This window comes from Hippocampus comes, unplaced genomic scaffold (genome assembly GCF_001891065.2).
Source record: "Hippocampus comes isolate QL1 unplaced genomic scaffold, H_comes_QL1_v1.1 scaffold113, whole genome shotgun sequence".
Lineage (NCBI taxonomy): Eukaryota > Metazoa > Chordata > Actinopteri > Syngnathiformes > Syngnathidae > Hippocampus > Hippocampus comes.
The window spans coordinates 1,055,788-1,063,970 of record NW_017806160.1 but is presented as its reverse complement, the minus strand read 5'-3'; positions in this window follow the sequence as shown (position 1 = coordinate 1,063,970).

The window sequence follows — 8,183 nt, the reverse complement described above, 5'->3', positions numbered from 1 at the left end:
CGATCCATCTTCACGTCAGCGCCGAGGTTACTCAGGGTTCACGCGCTGGCTTGTTTCTCTCCTGCACACTCGATAAATAAATCTCTGCAGCGCTCTGTTTACCGCCTGAATATAAATTTGTTTGCAGTCGATCGAAGGCCTGTGCGGAGGTATTAGAAATTGTATTTCTGTAATGGCTTTCAGCAAGGGGGGTGTGGGGGTGGGCGCAGGAGGAGGAGGGGGGTACGAGGATGGGCTGCAAACGGTGGAGAGCAGAGGGAAGAAAAACAGGTGTAAGCAATCTCTATTCTCTCTTATGCAAACAATTGCGAAAATAAAATGCAGCAGGCTCAAACGCCGAGGGGGCAGGATGCATTCCAATGACATTTCAAAGGAAGTCACCTTTTTATCTTGTAGGACAACAGCGATCGCTGTTTTCTCTCAAGCACCATATGTTCCATTAGCATCGCTGAAGTGCACCTTTCCACAACACAAGCGATAATGTCACATTTAAATGGGGGAGGGGAGAAGTATTTAAGTGAGAATCATTTCCACGGGACAGCTTGCATGCCCCCAAAACACACATTGAGCTGGATAGATGGCAACAATACACCTGATGAATTTGCCTATTTAAATCTGATTTGCCTCAACGCTAACATTGGACTGCTTGTAGGCCTCCACGAAGTACTAATATGATTGATATTGTTCAGTGGCACAGTGGACGAGTGGTTGGCACTTCACATTTCTAAGGTTGGGGGTTGAAATTCTAGCTGTGGAGTTTGCATGCTCCCAGGGGCTTGTGTGGCTTTTCTCCATGCAGGGCGCCTTCCTCTCATATTCCCAAAACATGCACGGTCAATTCTAAATTGTCCATCTAGTGAACGTCAATGCTTGCTTGTTCGCATGTGCTCCACAATTGGTTGACATCCAGCCCAGGGTGCACCCTGCCCCTTGTCCAAAGTCAGCTTGGATAGGCCCCAGCTCACTTAGCCACCTACGGAAGATAATCACGATAGAAAATGGCGGGATGCAGTCTCGCAACGGTTTAGGCTGGAGCCGTATTGAATAGTGGCGTTCCTGAACTTGGGTGGCAGCATCAGTAGCCAGGAGGAATGGAACCAATATCGACTGCATGATCCAAATGTATTTAGCCTTTATGAACTGATGTGCATCAATAGGCAGTTGGAGTCCCAGGGGGTGCTCGCGTGACAGCCCCAGATTGAATTGAAGCTAGGCAGGGGCGCGCACATAGTCAGACCTCATTATACGTGGGTTCTTGACCCTCATAAGATTGAGAATGAACCCATCTTGACAAACGACAATCACCGGCAGCCAGAGAGCTCAAGCGCTGTCTGTTAATGCACTTCCAGCAACGGGAATATGAAGGCTATCTCTGCACAATGAAACAGCCCGTCAGCCGCACATCAGCGCAAAAACATTAATATGTGGACAGATCAAACAACCGCAAATAGAGAGAAAGGGTCTGTGCGGCGCTGAGACGACATGCACCTGATAGCCAAGTGTGCCATTGACCTGCGGAGATGTGACCGTGTGTGATTGATAGGATGTATCAGTCTTTTTCAAATATTGACATTTGTGAGCAATAGTCATGTCAGAGGGAAGGTGTGGTGAGACCGCACACAATCACACCACCAAAACCACCTGAAAGCAACAACAATACTACAACGGCTAAATCATTTGAATTTCTGACCAAAGTAGATTTTAGATATAGAGGGAGTCGAGCAGGTAGATTGGTTGCTTGATAGATTGGTATACTGTATACGGCATAAATGCATTTTCTCTACTGCTTAACCCCACTTGGGTCACAGCTCCCAGCTGACTTGGACGAGAGGCGGGATATGCCATCTACTGGACACATACTTCCAATCTATAGATTACTTGTTAAGTTGGTAGGTAAATAGATGGATAGGTTATGCATTGTGTACAAAAAAAGAAAAGAAACAGGTCAATATTGTCAATCCCCATGCAATCTTGACAAAAGTAAGGATGTTCACATGCGTATAGATCAGGGTTGGACAATGACAATCCTGGAGGGAGCCACAATTTGTCGTCATTGCTACTCAGGGGCCCACATAGCACCATGCACTTCCAATCCAGATGGATGACAACAATGTGATTTCAAATCTGGACAAAAATGGTGCATAGGCACAAAATATGTGCTTTAAATATATTTCATTTTTCATAATACATATGTCAATACATGTATAAAAGCTGCAGATGGAGGTATCCCCCGTGAAAGTTCACAAAAGTACTGTACAGCAGTTAAAGTTCTTTGGCATGAAAATAAAAGTGTATTAAACTTGCCACACCAGAGAGAAAAATGTTGTGAACAACCCTACGGAATTTGAATGACTAAAAAATTTGACAGGTTTATAATAAATAAATAAATTGTGAAAAGTGATGTCGTTGTCTCTGCTCTCAAATACTGTAGATGTGTCCACAGAATGCAGTGAAACCACAACTCCCTGAAAAAATGGATACTACGGGTATGTCGTCTAGCATCTTTCGAATGCAAACTTTAGCCACGAAAATATCGGCCAAAGTCTTTGGTGGCTGGTCACGGCAGGGCTTTTCCACTTCCACCAGTTAACTCGCAAACTACCAGGCTTCCAGTGCTTCTGTCTGCCAGGGGATGGGCTGCAGGCTCATCTGCGCTGTGAGCTGTTCTGAAAATTGTGACTTGCAGAGAAGCTGCATTTTGGGGATGAAGGCCGAGCTAGCAAGGTAACTGCAAGCTGCAGAGGAAGAAATGGGCCTCGTAATGATAACGAAGGCCACATACGCATATCAAGATTTTTTTTTTATCTTTGCAAGATCCCCTCAAATATAGATGTAAAAATGTAACAGATTTGGTGGTATGGTGTGTTGGGGGGCCTCTGTTAGTCTCATTACAGAGCACCCCCCCCCCTCCCACACACACAGATTCTCTTCCACCACCCACGTTTTCAGAAACACAAATCTCATGTGATCATGCGTGATCTCTCAAAATAAAGAAAAGAGAAGCTCCCGGATATACGTCGATGTTACCCAAGTGTTTCTGAAACGGAGCGGTGGTGGAGCCTTGTATAATGTTGGCGAGGAAAGACTTTCACCTCACCGCTACGCTCCAGCAAAGCATGCGAGGAAGTGCAAAGCTTCACTATCGCTCCAATCTACTTCATGAACTGCATTTGTTGGCTTGGAGGCGGCCGAGTCCTGCTCACTTCCAAACAAATACATTTCGGGCATGTTTGAAAGCCTGCGCGAGCGGTTGACACCATGACGCTGGTGTGCATGCGCTGCTGCGTTCAGTTACACCATGGAAAATCACCAAATCTTCTCGTCCCGCACAGTCCCAACTTAAAAAGAGGCGATGTGGAATTGAAACACGCTATGGTTTGATTTGACGTGAATCGCTCCTCTGGAGTACCAACGCAAATTCGGTACCCATCCTTACCTGTTTTTGTTCTATTGGGAAAGGGGCGAGCCATGCTGCACAACCAAGTGAATAAAAAGTCCGGATAACAGCAATGCTGAAAAAAAGTACAACGATTCACGCTGAACACAATTCAGTGCTAAGTAGTTGATCGTTGTTGAAGATAATTGCTGAAAACGTGCAACCACGTAGGATTGTACAGAAAGCATTTTTTGAATGTACTTTACAAAATTTTGAATGCAATTTGAAGTTGTAAATATGACCACCCCCAACCTTCATCTGAGTTTTACGGGACTCCCTTGCTTTTATTTGTTTAATCCTGCGCTGCGCGCAACAATGTAGTATTTCAGACATTGACTTTTCCCTCATTGCTGACTGGAGACTGCCACGTTTAATAAGCTGAACCATCCATCCCACCGATTACTGTGCAAACGGCCGATAACAGCCGATGATTTGGCCATGCACGTGCTAAGGAAGCAGCGGCCGGCAAACGCCGCCATCTTCCCACAATAGCCTGCCGTGTTCTACGGCCTCGGAGAGCCAAGAGGCTCGGAGAGTCGGCGCGGTCCCAAACATGATGACAAGCGGCCATCAGTCACGTTCCCCCCGAGCTGCTGCCTGTTTGCGGGCTTCTGACTGTGGGAAATGAGCAGGGTTAAACACCAAACGGGAGGAAATGTTCATCATTGCAGCGTGTGTTGTTTTGCGCCGCAGGGAAAGAGAAGGAGAGTCTTTGTTTGTTTTGCTGCACGCTCACTGTGCACATCAGTGCTCCGCTGGGTATGCAAAGTTAATATGCTGCTGGATAATGAGACTATTAATTAGCTGCAGCCCTTAACTTCAAATCTGAGTTTACCGAGCATCATTCTTCGATTATTTGTGCAGGTAAAAAAAATAAAAAAATAATGAACACCATATTTACCCAATGTTTTTTTTTAATATATCTTTTCTTCCAAATCTTTGTTAAACTCCATTTTTTTTCTGATGCCCCAGGCTGCACTAATTGTTCCCAAGGAAATGCATGTAATTTCATAATAATTTCCCTTGAAGTTCATTTTTATTTATTTGTTGTCTTTGCTAAGAAATATCTCTTAAAATATGAGCTCATGCTTATGTTTTTAGTAGCACGGACTGGATTTAATAACTGACTATCAGACAACCCAAAACAAGATTTAAGTCTCAGAAGCTCTCAACCAAGGCCTGCGATGAAAAGTAACGGTAGGCGCCAAAACAAAAGTACTTGAACCAGAAATGCCATTGCTGAGTTTGTCTCGTGAAGTCTTTGCGAAATAAGCTTTTCCACTACAAGTGGCCTTTTTATGGAAATGAGCAAATCAGCAAATTGAAAACATTTGCTTCAGTGCCATTTCCAAAACAATGGTACTTTCGAGATTGGATTCATTTAGAATACCAAATAAAAGCACATGATTTATATGACGTTGATATTTGTCTTTGGATGTGTTTTTTTTTTGTTTGTTTTTGTTGTTGTTTAAATTATATGACATGTTTTGTTTCGGGTTATGACTTGTTGTCTTTTCTTGTGTGTTCATGTCTAGTCTTGCTTGCGAGTTTGCAGCTGTCGTCGTCAGCCCACCAATCAGCTTCATCCTGCAGCTCGTCTCTTGTCCAGGGGTGCCTCGTTGTCTCGTCTGGTATTTAGGACAGTCGGCCTGTTTGTGCTTTGTGACGCTGTCATGAGTCAGTCATGTTCAGCCCCTTGGATTCTTCTTTTTGGACTTTGTTGAGAATTTTGCTACTTCACCTTGTCCTGCTTTGCTTATTTGTTTTCATCACTAAATTTCCTTTTGTTTTGTAGTGTCTTCCTGCTTTGGCTCCACATTTTGCCACCATTATACCCCCCTGGCGGGCACTCCGTTTTAATATGAATGTCATCATGACAATAGGCCAGCTGTACTTGTCGTGTGCGCTACGATTTGGAATGTGAGCGGTGTTTTTTCCCCAAACAAAAACCCACGTGCAATGTGTTGTGTGATGAAGCCGTTGACTGTTATGTGATCAATATCGGCCAGCGTGTGACATTTAGCGGGATGATTGTTCCCATTGCAAGTTCATTCATTAAACCGACTCTCTCCGAGGCGAAGGTGGAAAGAAAAAGAAGCTAGTCAGTGTGCGAGCTGGGACAGTGTCACGACCAACTTTCCTTCAAGTGTCACTGATCAGCCCTAACTGGCAAGCGTTTCAAATGTCATTGATCTTGATCACACCACAACATAATGTGACAGTAACCGCTGTATAAGATGGAGGAAGTCAAATTTCCCAGATGGATGAGTGGCATCAATTGAGTTATCATCCATCTCGCTGAGCGATACCCTCGGCTTTGTTGCGCATGATGGAACAGGCAGATAAATAAAAGCCGTTAAGGTGACAGAGAGAATTGATACGTAACATGGAGTAACTGTTAAGGCAAGTGGCCACGCCTCACAACTGTTGCCTGTGGGCCAAAGAAGGTTGTCGGGTCATCCTAGGGACAAATCTCTGTACTCTTCTTGTCCTGGTTGTGTGTTAAACTTTGACCTCCTTCTTCCCCTTTTGAATATGTGCATTAGCATAGAAATATGTCACTTAGTGCCGCTAGCTTCTTTTATTTGTATGTTCAATCAGTCAGTGCTCATTAGGGAAAAGTGCGTATGTGTCCACATTGTCTACTGCAGAGGTTCCCAGTACGTCGATCGCGATCGACCAGTAGATCGCGGACTGGTCCCAAGTGGATCCCGAGGAGTGGAGAGGAAAAAAACAAAAAAGCCCCAAACATTTGTGTCTCTGTGCATGTAATATATTTTTTGTGTTAATGCTCCCAGCACCCTAATCATTCTATCAGTCTCACTTTCACAAAAAGTATTTAAAAAAGAAAAGAAAAGAAAGCAGGTCATCTTTAACCTACGGTGACGTGTGACTGCGTGACCAGAAGTTGTTAGCGTTCAGCAAGCTGCAGTTGCAGCTTGTCATCAGAGTTGTTGCGCTAATCTTTTATCATTATCATTATTCTCATTCAGAGTTTGTTTTGTCCAATTCACCGAGGGGACGGGCAAAGAATGGGAATCTGGACGGCCGAGAGAAGCATTTTAAAATGGTACACGTGAGCTACGATCGTTAACAGGCTGCAAAAGTGCGTCCCATGCCTCCACATCAGGTCTCGACGAATTGTAGGCAGTGATTTCATTTTCACAAACTTTGTGTCATCTTAGAGGCAGTTATGGTTTTTGCTCATCAGGGCATTCGTGTGTAAGTGCGTTTATATGCGCGCGTGTGCGGTAACGGGTCAATCGCGGGAGGTCGGTTGACCGAAAAGTAGATCTTTGGTCAAAAAAGGGTCGGGCATTGATTAATCGTTACAACGCCAATGTGTTGAGACCTCTAGATGTGTGTTATGGCGGGCATAAGCAAGAGCAGCTTGTGAGAAGGCAATGGACGACTTGTGTCCTCATGTTGGCAAGATTCCAATTTCCTGCTCAGAAGGTTGGGATGAGGTCCCAATTAGGAATGGTAAATCTGAGTTATTGGTTGGTGCTCCATTGATGTACACTGTAAATCATAGATATGTTCAGCCCAGTTTTGGGCGTGCTGATGCACCGCTGAAGAGAAAGATAGCACCCCCAAAATTTCTTTATATAAACATTTTTTTCATTGTATGTTGTTTTTAATAAGGTACAAATTTGAAAAATAATGTACAATGTTGAAACGTAATGTTTTAACTAAAAAAAAAAAAAAAAAAAAAAAAATCTACCCCGTGTTGCTTAATGAATGGAAAAATCCACCTCACCCCCTACTACCTCTGCTTCGGAGCTCCGAACACCAGCCATGCGTGAGCTCAGGTCCCGATGTAGAGTGAATGAATGTGTACGGTACATGCACTATGCCGGATGTAACACATTTCATGACTTCTATATAATACCAAGACATTATTATCTTTACGAGGCTGCTTTTTGTTTGCTGCATTTACTGTGTGAATTAGTTGCGAGGTAGGAGTGAGCTGAAGTTTCTGTTTGAAGTTAGGAAATGTTCCAGCTGGTCAAACAGAACACTTAGTACCTTTTGGTTGGGATGAGAGAAACAGGCTTAGGCGATGTGTATGGTTTAATATTAAAGCCAGTATGTGAGACTGCAACTCTGTTTGCGTGTGCAGGTGCACGACGGTGCTCATGCACGTGAGTGTGAGTGTGCACAGAGACGCAGGCAGTTACCCTCATGGATATATGATTGTATCTTTTTTTGGCACAGAAACGGCAGGTTAAGGAAAAAGTAGGCCTATTAGATGACTTGTTCTGTCCTGTGATGTAAGCTGGATCAGTGTATCGGTTTGTGTTGTGTCATGCATTGTTTGGTTATCTGCCTTTTGATAGATGGTACAGTGATAATTTTACAGTTTACCCCCAGCGAGTCCCAGGACTCGCTGATCAGAAAAGTATGAGTCCCATTATGCATTTAGAGAGTCCCAAATTTCGAATTCTGAAATGGTCTACCTATTCAATTGTATATGACAATAACACAAACAACAACATATACATACAATTATAAACAAATGCTGCAAAAATTTAAATAATTCAGTAGCAGGCCTGAGGATTTCGGAAATTCACGGTAACCGTTTTTCGGTTCAGTCGGATTACCCAATGGGAAACCACGGTAACTAATTTTGGGTTCCGTAAACATTCATCATGGGCACGCATTTTTATATTTTGACTGATATTCATAATCAAGAATTCTGAAACTCAAAAGTATCATGTTTCAAGGGTAAATGTTTGAAAACTAT